This window comes from Cupressus sempervirens, chromosome 4, assembly GCF_028749045.1.
Source record: "Cupressus sempervirens isolate cs-2001-9-10 chromosome 4, ASM2874904v1, whole genome shotgun sequence".
NCBI classification, from domain to species: Eukaryota; Viridiplantae; Streptophyta; class Pinopsida; order Cupressales; family Cupressaceae; genus Cupressus; species Cupressus sempervirens.
The window spans coordinates 391,638,459-391,653,910 of NC_143121.1; the positions used below are offsets into that span (position 1 = coordinate 391,638,459).

Here is a 15,452-nt window from a genome sequence, read left to right on the forward strand (position 1 = left end):
TGTCTAGGAGTTTAACCTTGTGATAATGGACTTTGGATCTTGACCAAGAAGAGTGATAAAAGACAAAACGATAAAAATGATAAAGATGACAAGGTAAAATCTATCAAGACATAGATAGAGTTTGACAAAATAAAATAATAAGAAAAGATAAAAAGACTAGTCAAGATCCATCATCCATCAACACTAGGAGATACTCTAAGACTCATACTTTGTTCAGATTTTTGACTGAATTCAAAGGTTCTGGGGTTCAAAATGATGTTTAGGTGACCCAAAATGATGGTTATGCTTATTGGACATGAAATATGCAAAGATCCTAAGGTGAAAAATGAGATTTTGGGTGCAAGATTTAGTTTAAGGGTCAAATGTAGAATGAGGACCTATAGAGACTCCTAAATGCAGTTTTGGGGTCCTAAAATGCAGTTCGAAGGCCCAAAATGGTCATACAAGTGCCCAACTATGCTCTAACAGCACCAAGTGCACTCTAATAGTACCAATTGTGCTTATGGTATAGTTGGTAGTTTCATGGTGCAGTTGGGAAGTTGGGTTGAAGGGTTGCTAATTCTAAGAGAGGTGGTCATCATGTTGCTATTGCAAGAAGCTATACTATTGGGGTTGATGTTAGGATGGGTTAAGAGATGTATAATGGAGGTATTGACCTAAGGAATGATGTCCTCAGTGAAGACAATGAAGGTTAGGAGATGCAGAATGTAAATTAGGGCATGCTGAGATAGGGGGCCTACCTAGGTACCTAAGGACACTGTTGAAGCATCAAAATGTTGTCTAGAAGCCTAAAAGGGGTTATCAAACTACCAAGTGTACCTAGAAAATACCAACTACACCTATGGTGTAGTTTGGGCTAGTTTGAGTGTAATTGGTAGTTTTAGAGCGTAGTTGGGGAGCTGGGCTAAAACTAAGGCAATTTTAGGTGCTGGGTTTTCCAGATTGATGTCACAATGAGGTAACCAATAGAGGAAAATGTTAAGACTAGAATGGAGGCTTAGAATGATGTTTATGACACCTAGAATGATGGTTTAAATGTTCAAGATGAGGGTGGGGTATGAAAAAATGCAAGATGGACAATGCAAAATGTAAGTTTGGGGGTTGAAATGCAAAGAATGAAGGATGCAAACTAAACCCTAATGAATGTAATATGAAGGATGAGGGATGCACAATGAGGACTAGAAGATGTAAGATCTTAGATGAAGTCTATATGATGCAAATATGAGGCCTAAACTAGGGTGAATGCAAGTGGATTCTATGCAAAAATGAGACCTATGTTATGCCAAGCACATTTAGGATCACATGTTGCCATGTTTTCCAAGTCTTGAATGTATTTAAGAAAAGTTTGCAAAGATTTGACAAAGGTTGTAATGTTTTGACAAGGTTCAAGGTGTAAATTTGAGAGTTGGTTGTTATCTTGATTAATGTTTTACACACATGCAAGACACATTAAGACAAGAATAGTTGTTGTTAAAAGTGAACAAACTCACCACAACCTAGGCTTTAGTACTATATCCACTAAATTCCTACTTGAACCAAAGTTTAGCTGCACTTATCTAGAGTAGGCAACCTAGGATCTTGGCACCACAGGCTCCCCCTTACAACGCACTCACTTCTTAGGGCTACCAAGATTTTCTTCCCAAGAGGCATGACTTCCCAAGGGACTGTTGCCTCTACTAAGGACCACGAGAATGTAGGATGTCTTCACAGGCATGGGTGACCCTTTGAGCTAGTGGATAGAAATAATTTTGGCCACTAAAACATAGTTTTTAGTGAGGTCATTCTATTTAGCAAGTGAATGATAAAATTCCTCAGAAGGTCTCCTAGCCTTGAGAACTAAGGTTTGATGCACCATAAGGGTACTAGAGGAGACTATCACTCAGCAACACCATCAACACAACTTTCACTGTAATTGAATTTTATATAGCAGTTATATTGTTGACCTAGCTTTTGGCCCATTACCACTTTAAAGTCATCCCCTGGCATACCCAATATCGAGTATCTTGGTCCAAGGCAGGCTTCCTATAGAAGTTACATAGATTTCTCTTACACCCAAGATCCATGAATGGTGAGGGGAGAGGATATGTCCATGTAACCCATAGGGTTTTAAACACCATAGACATGCCAAGAAGAAAAGAAAAAGTTTATTTTAAGAACCAAACAAAGTGTTACTTACTTTAAGAAATCCACACACATGGTTTTGACAAACACACAAGGTCTTCTACAACATCTTGCAAATAAGCATTAGTAGTTTGTTAAGATCATATCTTCATCTAATGATCACCACATGCTGCAAATAGACCATCAATAACACAAAATAATCTAACCTATGTCCTAGAAGCAAATGGAAACCTTAGATGTAGATTCTAATTTATGTGTGTGTTTTCTATGAACAAGGTCTGCTAAGACAGAGCAGATTGCACCCTAGAAGGCCAAAATGGCTCAAAATGCCCCCAAGTGCACTCAAATAGTGCTAACTATTCCCAGGGTGCACTTGGGGCTCAGTAGGGCATAGTTGGTAGTTTTTGAGCATAGTTGGGAGGTCAGTGGCAAGTTGTGAGGAAATGGTGCCTAAATAAGTCCTAGAAATTGAAGATTTTGATATCTATACACCCAAGTGTGCCTAGATAGTGTAGACTATGCCCATGGTGTAGTTGGGGCTTAGAAGGGAACAATTGGTAGTTTTTGGGCATAGTTGGTAATATAGAAACAACAAATAGGGGTTATGGTGTCTCCTCGGCCCCTAAAACTATATCCTAGGGGCCCACGTGCGCCTTGAAAAAGTAGAGTGCACCCTAGGGCAGAAAGCTAACAAAATGCATAGAATGAAAGGATATAACCATATTATTGGACCCCCTAATTAATCTAGGTGTGATGAGGAAGTGCAAATAGTAATTATATTCTTCTAAGTGAGCTCCGTCCTTGCACCTACAAGCAAAAAACAAGAAAACCCAAGTTACATAAGCATGTTCATGTTGGGTTCACCAAAGTGTAAGACCTAGAAAATGGGCTAATGTCTAACATACTATGAGAAAATCACAAACTCAATAATCATATGTTAACACCCTTTAGTCTAACATGAAATCCAAATGAATCAAAACAAGAAAGTAAATCTAAAACTTCTTCTTTCATTTGTAGCTCCCATGTCCTTCTTTCTTCTCCATGTGATGAAGCTCCAAATTACCTATAATGCACACAATATTGAAGCAAAATTCTATGATAATGATGGTGCTATGAGAATTCTTGAAGTTTTTATTTTAGTGTGAGATATGGAGTGAAAAAATTGAGAAAACTAGGGACCCAAGAACTCAAAAACTAGGGACTAGAGATGAGAGAAAGAATGTTCATTTTATAATCAACACACAAGCTAAGAGCATTGTATTTCTCACCCATAGATATGAAACTTGGTACAAGATTCCTTTGATAATCCATGACACATATGACACAAGATGCCAAGTATAGGATTCTATGATGCTTGAAAGTCAAACATGACTAAATGTGGAGGAGAATCTATGATGCGTCATATGACACCTCAAACCCACTTAAAGCCAAGAATTTATGATGAATGAAGCCAAATATGGATGTGCATAAGAGAATAAGAATCTTGGATTATGAAATATCTTATCCATGTGTTAATGGAGAATCCATGAGGTTTCACACACATGTTTCATGATTATGTCAATATTCTATGGAATATTTGAATTAAAAATCCTTTATTCCACAAAATAGAAATTACTGAAAATGGAATTAATGGAGGAAAATATTATTTAGGAAATTATGAATTTCCATGGTTTATGAATGATAAATCAATTAATTTATTGAGGATGACAATTAGGAAGAATAATTAGTAAGAATGATAGGAGTAAATTATGGGTTATTTAATCCTATAGAGAAAATTAATAGGTGATTGGCCAAATTGATTAAATAAGTGTGATAGTATCCTTTGATGAAAATGTGATGATGATATGGATTGAATAGGATGATGACCGATAGACCAAAGCCATGGTCAAATTGATTGATTGATTAACATGTCAAGGACACATGACATGAACTAAAGATACATAACATTTAACCGATATCATAAATGCTACAAGATCAAAATTGATTGATATGATTGATCATAATAATATTAATGGATGCAGTCAATCTTGTTAAAGTGGTTTGATGATGTCATGATTTGACACTAAGAGCCTTGACAATGTCAAATATTGGATGACATGAATGATAGTTTGACCTACAATTGAGGGCCATGACAATACTAAGGTTAGGCTGATAAGATTTGATAGATTGATAGGTTTCCAAGGCACTGAAAGCCACAACAATGCCTAGGATTAGACAAAAGATGATTGATTTGGGATGTTTGATATGTTTCATGATGATTCAGACTAATTTTGGGTAATTTTGAGTTGATTTGACATGATTTTGAGTTGATTTGAAATGGTTTTGAGTTGATATGAAATGATTTTGAAATGGCATGAAATTGATGTAAAAGAGTATACAAATGATAATAGACACTGTTGAGATGTTGTCAAATTGGCCAAAAAATCAAAATTATTGGAATGAGAAAATGGGATGAATTAGTATGAGGAAGTGATGAAACCGTAGATGCAAACCATTTTTTAGCATCTATAGCTAGTGCCAATCAATAAGCCAAGATACCAAGAAAGGCCTAAAGGAGAGAAATGTAACTTTACACAATTGGGTGAGTCATATGAAGAGATATTCATGAAGCTCCTTACTCATAATCTTGTGCACCCTTATGATCTTGCAAATTTTTGCATACCTAAAGTTAAGCCATGGTGGTGGGATGAAAAAGCCTATTCCAAACTTCATGATGGCATTGGACATGATATTGAAAACTATGGGAGATTTAAGCATATTGTTCAAGATCTTATTGGGAATGAAAAACTTGAAATAGGTGGATTAAATACCAATGCTGATCACACAATGTTCAAAGAACCTTTGCCTAAGTATGAGAAAGGGGAAGATTCCCAACCCAAGAATGGAAAGGTTGTAATTAATTACACTTATATGAATGCAAAAAATGTTGTCAATATGCTTGATGTTGTAGAAGAAAGTGTTAACATTTTTAACACATATTTGTATAGGAGGGGTCTAGAGGGAACACTTATTAGATGCTTAGAAAGGAAGAATCCAATCAAGCATTAGTTGACATCCATGAGGGTATCTGTGGGGGACATTCCAATGGTCTTATGACTCAAAGGTTTCTTACAACAGGGTACTATCTTCCCATGATGCAGATTGATGCAGTTGCTTTTGCAAAGTCATGTGAAAAGCATCAAATACATGGTAACTTGATACATGCTCTGGGCAGGGAACTCATTCCTTCTATCTCTAATTGGTCATTTCTATATTGGGCCTTTGATCTTGTTGGGTAGATTCATCCCAAATCATCATGTGGACACAAGTTTATTATCACTACTATTTATTACTTCCCTAAACGGGTAGAAATTGTCCCACTTTCTATTGCCTTAGGCAACACAATTTCCCTATTTATTTTGAATCATATCATTTGTAGATATGGAGTTCCTTCTAAGATTATCACTGAAAATAGAGGCTAGTTAAAAAAAATAAGGTCCTTAAATAGCTTTGTAAAAAATTCAAGATAAAACAACATTGGTCCTTCATTTACTTCCCACATGGAAATGGTCAAGTAGAAGCATCAAATAAAACCATTCTCAAAATATGACATAGAACAATTCATGAGAATGGTAGAGATTAGCACTTATAGATAAATTTGCCTTTTTAGTCCTATAGAATGAGTATTCGTACTCCTACTGGGGCTACTCCTTTTGCCCTTACATATGGTGTTGAAGTGGTGTTAGCTTTAGGGGTTGAGATTCCTAAACTTAGAGTTTCCCTCAAAGGTCTAGTTACAGATGAAGACTACTGCACCATGAAACTGCAAGAGTTAGAACTTCTAGATGAGAAATGCCAAGTATCATTTGACCATATGAGGGTCTATCAAAAGTGCACGCCAAAATCATTAAACAAAAAGGTTCACCCTAGAGAATTCCAACTAGGAGATCTTTTCCTACATAAAAATCCTAAGAATCAATAAAATAGAGATCAAAAGGGTAAATTTGAACCTAATTGGCTTGGACCTTACAAATTTACAAAAATTTTTGGGTTTGGTTCCTATTTACTATCTACAACAGAGGGAGAGCAACTCCGTAATCCTATCAATGTCTTGCACTTGAAGAATTTCTATCCATGATGCTCATTCTGTCTAGGGGCATCTTTTTACATATTTATTGATCCTAAAAAATTCAAAAAAATTATATATTTCAAAAATCCAAAAAAATGATCATCTTTGTAATAAGTTCTTTAATATATCTCCAAAAAAATTATATATTTCAAATAATAATAATAATAATAATAATCCAAGTGGTGAAAACTTGGAAATGGGTGCTACTTGTGGCCTTTGCACCCCTGGTTCTTAGTACATGTCTTCGACACTTAGTCTTTCTCCATCATTCCTTATTCTTGTTTCCTAGTATGGAATTCGTCTTTGTCTTTGTCTAGGGGGCATAATTATGTTAGCTTTGGTCTCTTGGCTACGTTAGTCTTTAGGAAACCTCACAAATGATGTTTTTCAAATCCACCCCAATTGTATTTTTCAATACAACCCCTAACATCAAGTCTTTTTCAGCACTTATTGATTTGGTCTTACCTAGTTTCATCATTTGAAGTCACTTGCTTGCAAGCATTTGATCCTTACTCTTGGAACTCAATATCAGTAACATGCTTAAAATTTTAAACACAACACTTAATTCTTGACCTATGTCATGATCTTTTCTTTGTGTGCTGACTATTATTGATTTTTGTTGAGTGTCCTTGTCTGATAAGTCTCTTTGGGATGCATAGCTAAAGGAATTGGGGCATGGGGCATGTTTTTATTTCTTTCTACTTATGGGTGTGGTCTTGAAACTCTAGAGTGTCACCTTTTGTCCCGTTGAAACACTTCAAAGATTTGAGGCATCATCCTTGACTACTTTTGCACAACCACTCTTATGGTCATCTTGCAATCTATCCCTTGATGTGAGCATGGTTTTGCTACATTAAATTGGGTAAGCTAACATTAGAGTCATCTTGACCTTTATTTCTTTGATGCTTATGTTAGAATCTTTCCACATTCCAATCTGATATAAATCACATTCATATATTCATAGTTACACTTGTAACTAGTGATGATTGTGTGATTTTTTGATGTTTGTTAATAATGGCCCAATGATGAAAATAAGTTCTTTTACATTCTCTAATGAATGATGAACACAAAATCCTATGTTAGAGTTTCTCTATTTCAAGTACACCTTTGCATTTTCATGTAGCTTGCATTATTAGACTTCATGTTAGTTTGCATTTTTAGGCTGCATTATCAGTTTGAGAGGGTTTTCCCTTCATCTTTCTTGTGGACTTTTAATCAACTGTGGTCATGTTTTGATCATCATTTCCTTATCTTCTTTCATGATCTCAATCAAAATTTCTATATTAAATAGTTGATTGATTTTGGGGCATTCTATTTCTTATGAAAAATTTTCTTTTCTTATTTTTGTTTCTTTGCATATCTTCCAAATTTCTACCTTCCATTCACTTTCACCCCACTTCTTTTCTCCTAATTCACCTTTGAGGCATAAGATTTCATGCTTGATGATCTACCTTGGTTCTATGATTCTTATATCTTTCATCTTACATCAAGAACTTTATCTTTTGTTTGATTTGATCAAATTTATCAATTTCCTATTTCTCCTCTATCTCATTTCAATTTAAATCACAAGGGGGCAGTACCTATCAACTTCAATCCTTGATTCAGTTTTATCAATTTTATCCTTGACTTTTTAAAGTCAAAATTTATTTATATTCTTTATCCTAATGTGTTCTTGAATCAACCACATGTCTAGGTTGTTTTGTGATCCCAAATTGATCTCACACTTCAATTTTTTTTGACTACATGTGTTCCCAAATCGATCACACATTAGTCAAACAGGGACAAATGTATGCACTCTAAAATGGTCACCTAGACTATGGGCCCCATTATTCAATTTATCAAATTTCCTAAATCAATGGTTTGCAATATTTTATTAAATAAATTCAAATCAATTTCTTTGATCAAATTGTAATTAATTCAATCACTTCAACATTTCCTAAGGTTTGATCATTTTATTCAAAATCTTATTTAATTAAAGAAAAATATCTCTTTTAATATAATGATTAATCCACATTAAATTAACTAAGAGAAAAACCTCTCTTTTAATTTAATTAAATATTTCCTATTTAATTAAAAGAACTTTCTCCCATTTAATTAAATAAAATCCCACTTGAAAAAGAAAAGAAAGGAAATAAAAATTAAATAAATTATTTTTTCCTCTACACTTAAATGCACATGTTTCTAAGTGAGATTCCATTTAATTTTCTTCCTCTTTTCTCATTGGTGAAATTTTATCTCACACGGATCATTCTTTCTCCACCCTTGATTAAATCTTATTGCCTCTTAGTGTTAATTGTCCATTTTTCTTTATAAGGGAAAGCCCTCTCTTATTTTTGACATCTAAAATTATGCTATTGTTATGCTACAAGTTTGTAGAGTGATTTTTGGAGAAGGAGTTTGAACATTAAAGCTTTTTGTGGAGAACTTCTATCTTCTTGTCTTCTTCTCTCATGCATCCATGGCTTCCATCACCATGATCCATCCTTGTATTTTCATATTAGCTTAGATCCAAATTTACTTTCTTATATTAATATTGCATTGTTATTTCCTTTCATAGATTAGATTTCCTTTCTTGCATTGCTTTGCATTGTTGTCATTTATATTAGCTTTCATCTTCATTTGCATGCATATTTTGATCTTTGAATCTCTCATTTTATGGTGTACTTGCATGAGCACAAACTAGTCAAACTAAGGGCCTCCATTACAAACCCTTGCACTCCATGAATAAAGAGCTATGAGCCACCATTCAAGACCTCATTCTTGAAAAATCTTGGATATAATGAGTCATAGAAGTGTGCTCACATTTTAGGCATACACATTCGTTTTATTAGTTATCCTCATTAAATAGAATTGCCATCAAATTTTACCATATTAGTTATGTAAGTGCTTCATCTTTCTATCCATTTTTAATCACTAAATGTAAATGCACAATTTTGTATCACAAATGTGTATAAAGATACCATACTTGTACAATTTCAATATTTGTGTAGATATATGCTATAAAAATGATTCATCCCCTAACAAAAGAAAATTTATTCATAAACAATTGTGCATCAACTCTAATCACAAATGTAGTTTCCACAAATGTCTAGCCAACAAATCTAAATGTGTAGCTTAAACAAAATAAAACTATTACCCCATCAATGCATGTATTTATATCATAAATGTGAGCTATCATCAACAACTACACATTCACATAGTATACCTATGCATTTGTGCGTCACACCTTTGCATCTATCCATGATAATTATAAATTTTTAAAAAAATCAATACTATCCTATCAACCTATTCAAAACTATCCTAAACCTTTCTTATCTAGATTTGTGGTCTACCTATTTAATCTTACAATTGATTTTATCAATATGTTTATCACATTTTTATAGAAAAACCCATCATTTATCTAAGCCTAATTGGGCTTCGAGCTCATGTTACGACAATGGCACCTACATTGTTCTTATTAGTTATCCTCATTAAATAGAATGACCATTAAATTCTACCCTATTTTTTATCTAAGTGCTTCATCTTTCTATCCATTTTATATCCCTAAATACAAATCCATAATTTTGTATCATAAATGTGCATAAAGCTACCATACTTGTGTAATTTAAATACTTGCATAGATATATAACACAAATAGGGTTCATCCCCTAACAAAAGAACATTTATAACAAATGCACACCATCCCTAAACAATTATGCATCAAGCCTAATCACAAATGCAGTTTCCACAAATGTGTAGCCATCCCATCTAAATGCACCTTAACATTTTACCAATGTGTAGCTTAAAAAAAATCAAACTATAAACCCATCAATGTGCATATTTATATCATAAATGTGAGCTATCATCAACAACTACATATTCACGCAGTATATTGCATATTTATGTGTTGCAACTATGCATCTAATTTTACAAATTGAAAATTTCAAAAATATTCAAAACTATCTTATAAACCTATAAAAAATAAATCAAAACCTACCATATCTATCAAAATTTCATGCTAAAACTATCAATTGATTAAGAGGGATCGATCACTTACTAACTCTCTGTAGTTGGCTAGCTGTTGGTACCTCCTGACTCATACAAAATGGTACTCTGCAATCAAAAACTACACCATTGCTATGCTAGCTCTCCTCTAATCTCCAAATTCAAAGTGTACAAATGATAACTCACCCACCTTATCTTTAACATATTTATGCCCATGGGACCCCTTTCTTGGGAGTGTTACCATACAAAATTATTGTTAGTCATTTTATCTCACCTCACCCATTCTTTCTTTTGTCTTATTGAAAGATTTTTCAAAATAACACTAACTTTTGAGGGGACATCCCATATAGTCTATGTCATTCCAAGTCTTGGGGCATGGGCAACCGGATCAAGTGCTAGTTGTCTTTGAAACAATGTGTTGTCCACACATTATTCCAAAGAGGGGGAAAATGTACACACTTAAAAATTGTCAAGTCAATTAATTAAATATTTTAATATTTAATGAATAATTTTCCTCTTTTAACTTTAATAAATTATTTGATTTATTAAGTTAATTCGCTTTCTATTAATTTATTAAATATTTTTATATTTAATTAATATTATTATTCTATTAGTATTAATAAATTATTTAATTTATTGAGCTAATTCACCTAAGTCAATTACACTATCCTAAGTCTTCTAAATAATCCTATTAAGTGAACTATTTATATTGCTTAATCAGATCCACTCATTCAAATGACTAAGCCTTTTAGTCCACCTAGTTAGTCAATCTCATGTGGCATCTCATATTTGCACTGATAATTAAATTTAATTAATTATTAAAAATCCTATTTATCCTCACCCATGTGTCCTATTTTATGGGGCTAAAAGACAATATGTGGCCTTGATCAACTCAACCAATGGGACACATGTCTCTAGGTAAAAAAGTCCTCTTCCACTTCCTCTACTAACTAGGAGTTAGTCAATCCACCTTATGTAGTCAATAATGACTCATGAGACACTTGTCCATGGAGTCCTCCTTAAAGCTAGAGTCCTTGATCTCAAAGATTCTTGATGAGATGTTTTCCACGTGTCTTTCCTCCCCCAACCTTTCTCTCACATCTCAACTAAATATTTGATTTCCTCCATTTCTCCAACCAAGTCAATCTCATCTATCCATGTGTCTTAAATTGTCTCTCCACTTTTAGATGTAGCCAACTAGGCTAGGGTCTTCCCAGAGTCTATAAAAGGAACTTCCATTCCCTCATACCAACAACTAGAAAGGACTAGATTTTAGACTCACAATTACTATTAGCCATTAGAGAAATCACAAGAAATTTTCCATCAACTCCATAGTTGTTCATCTAATCTCCATTATAGTTTTAATTCTTTCATCCATCCATAATAATTTGTATTTAGCATTGTAGGATAATTTAGTAGGATCTCACATTAAATTTTACAATCTCCAAAACCTTGAAGCATCTTGAAGAAGGGAGTACATCATGATGTAAGGGCTCATAAATCAGGATACTTAAGCTTAGGAGGAAAATGGAGGCACATTTTAAATGGTAAGGAAAGATAAAGATTCCATCTTGATTTGTAATCCTTCTTTGTATATGCATTTGTTATCTTAGATTGATTATTTAGGCATTATCACTAATTTTTGCATACAATTTATAATGGAATATTGCTCAAATAAAAAATTTCATGGAACATGAAATTCTTTTTCCTTGATTGAGTACATTCTCTAAGTTATTCATTATGCAAAGGTAGATGAATGCAAACTTTGAAATCATTGATATGTGATTACATATGCCATCTTGAGAATTTTATTTAACTCCTCCATGGATGTGTGTATTGTGGCTAAATGGGGGGGGGGGGGGGTGTTATATATATGAATATAATGTGTTTTGTTTCTCTCTACCCACCAATACAATTAGAATAGATTCGCTATGTTTCATTTCTTCTATTAGTTAAATCTGGTTGTAGAAGTGCTTGGCCAACACATTTTATTTTATTTCATATGTGTAGGTATGTTTTTATTTCATTGAATTGCATATGAGTAGATATGATTTCATTACATACGAGTAGATATGCTTTCATTTATTTCACTGCATATGAGTAGATATGTCATTTTTTTATATTCCCTAAAATATTTTTGTATTATGCTACTTAGACATATGTGGAAAGTAGTATGTTTCACAGATGCACTAGATCTATTTGATCATCTTGTTCCAAGATTCTAGGCTTCTCATGCTAGGTTTGGGGTGTTATTCATGTTAGGAAGGACCTTGGGGGAGGTAGAAACTTCATGGTTGGCATGGTAAATTCACCTGGGCCACACTACCATCTTAAATAGTGGATGGATGATGTCTAATGGATGTAGAGAGTGAAGCTTACAGATGGACACATGTTTGATACATCTTGATTAAATCTACAATGATGTGTTGTAATCAATCATCTTATTATGATAATTTAGATGAAATAATATCTAATGGATGATGTATGATGATCTTGAATGTATTTATATTAATCATGCATTTTGGTGAATGGATCATGTATAGGTCATCATCGTGGATAATCTAACGTAAATACATATTGTAATGGTAAATATTTTTTTTCTCCTTGATTATGGTAAATGGAATGGTTATTGACTTCTCAAACTAGGTTTTCATTTGTTTACTTCCACATTTCTAGAAATTAGATGATGCCACAATTGCTGAGTAGGACATGGTTCTTACATAAGGTATTTAAGTTTATGTTCTCAAATGATTTTTTTCTGATTTTGGTTTAGATGTACTCTTCTCAAGTCCTCTTACTCTTCCTTAAAAAATCCATGTTTTATTGTGTTTAATATACTTGAAATATTGTCAGTTATTAGCTCCACCCCTCTTTTCATTGCAAATAAAAAAAGAAAAAAGGAAAGGAAAACACTAGGATGAGATAGAGGAATTGGTATTCATTAGTCTTGAATGGGGTAAGCCTTTAGGGATTTTACTATTATCATTTGTAGTTTCTAGTTTTGTAGGTCTACTAATTGTTAAATCACAATAACCTTGAATTCCTATTTTTCTCTCCCCCCTCTTCCATTTTTGTCTAGTCTATCACTTTGAGTTCCTATTTATTGCCATAATTTCTTTCATGCATTAAAAATATTTTCAAAAAATTTCAATATGTACCCTAGGGTTTAAATTGGCTAGATTGATGATAAAAAACTTTGTCATGTTGGATATATAAGCTAGGCTAGGTTACTGACAGGGGAGGGGTGAATCAGGAACTAATAAAATTTTAAACTTAATTCACCAATTAAATCATCACCATATAATCTGATCTATTTGCATGCATGAAAGAAATAAAAAATTCATAACACTTTGAAACAATATTTGATGACCTAGGAACCTTCCAAATAGAAAGTAAAACTAGGGCAGGGATCATACCCACAAGATTTAGTACTATAGTGTAAAGTTGGCATGTTAAGACTTACAATTGGTCACTTCTGATGACCTACCTTGTTAGGAGCAATAAGGACTATTAGTCCACCTTGTGAAAAGATTTTACAAACATACAATGAAGTATGCACTTTGTTAGGAGATTTAACAAAAGACTATTAAATCCACCTTGTTAGAGGATTTGATTGATGCACCTCTTAGGATGAACCAATGGCTAATATCTGATCTAAAACTTTGATTTGTTGAATGATATTCCTTTGTATTACAATGACCACCTTGTTGTGATAGATAAGTCTCTACTATACCTTATACTTCTTGTATACTTCTTTAATTTGCACTCATATACTTCTTACTTCTTCACATTCTTATTTGGATATAATATAATATATTACATATATACCAATCCACTTAATTACCTTCTAGAGTTAGCTACAATACCAAATTCATCATAGTTCACAAAGTTGGTCCACTTGTAACTTAAGTTCTAAAGACAACTCGGTGAAGTTCTGACACTCAACAAACACTTTCAACACTTGGCAAACTCTGTTACCTAATTGAAGTTGAACCTCAATCTATACTAATCATTTTGATTAGTAGGAAATCAATCAATATTCTATTTCTCGGTGAACATTGAGAAAATTGATAGATACTGAAATGCTCGATTAACATTGCATGACTCAGTCAACACTGAATTCACTCCATTAACATTGTGAGCTTGATAGACACTAATATGCTTGGTTAACACTACAGAGCTTGGTTAACACTGTACTTTGCCTCTAAAGCTTGGTAGACATCAGAGAACTTGACAACCATTTTAATTTATCTCAAATGCTCGATAGACACTATGAAGCTTGACATGAACTACAATCTGATTGTTTAGCTTGATAGAAATTGAAATAATTGGTTAACACTACTAGAAGAATGATAAGCTTAGTAGAAACTATAGAGCTTGGTAGCAATGTAACAACCTGACTAAGTGTTAAGTCACTAATAGAAAAATGAGTTGACCTAAGGTCAACAATCTCCCCCTTTGGCATTAGTGACAAAACACTTATCATACAAAAAATCTGAATTCTCAAAATTACAAGTCAAAACTCCCCTTATCAACAATCTAGATCTACAACTTGGTTTTGAATATTGTCTACTATTGTATCTCGGTAGCCTCTTACTCTATTTTTTTGATTTTTCAAAAATTCCTTTATAAATATATGTTTTTCTATCTATACATGTGTTTCATTTTATATTACTACTCCCCCAACATATATCTCTCCCCCATACATGTATTTGAAGTATGATAATATTCTCCTATTACGCCAATAATCTTCTCCCTCTTTTTGACATAAATGCCAAAGGTGTAAAATATTTGCTAGTTAATACCAAAATGTGACAAGAAATCATTGTTTACCTTCAAAATGATTACCATGGTCTTGTCCCAATTCTCTTTGAATAACTAGATGCATGCAAGGCTATCTATAATTATGTTGAAAGTTTCAACATATGATTTGCTATGGAGAAATTATTGTCATGGACCAATGTATTTGCATGTGCAATATGCTTTTGCAATGCATCCATGTTGAGAAGGATCATGCCTTAAATATCTGCCAGTGTAGCCCTTATCTTGGCTTTTTTCCTTAATAATTCTTCCTAAATATTTATCAAGTACCCGATCTTCACAAAATGTTTAGAGCTGCAACTAGGATCAAGTGAAAATTATTGTGCACTTTCCTTCATGTCTTCATCTATCTTGCATAGTTTATCCTTTATTTCCTTAGTGAAGATAGATGTATCATTTAACTTAACAATAAAGAAAC

The 15,452-nt window shown here is 33.3% G+C and overlaps 1 pseudogene; it reads right to left on the bottom strand.

Moving 5' to 3' along the window:
* The window catches only part of LOC149561696 (DEAD-box ATP-dependent RNA helicase 15-like), an 88,015-nt pseudogene that overhangs the window by 61,604 nt on the left and 10,959 nt on the right, over positions 1–15,452 (bottom strand).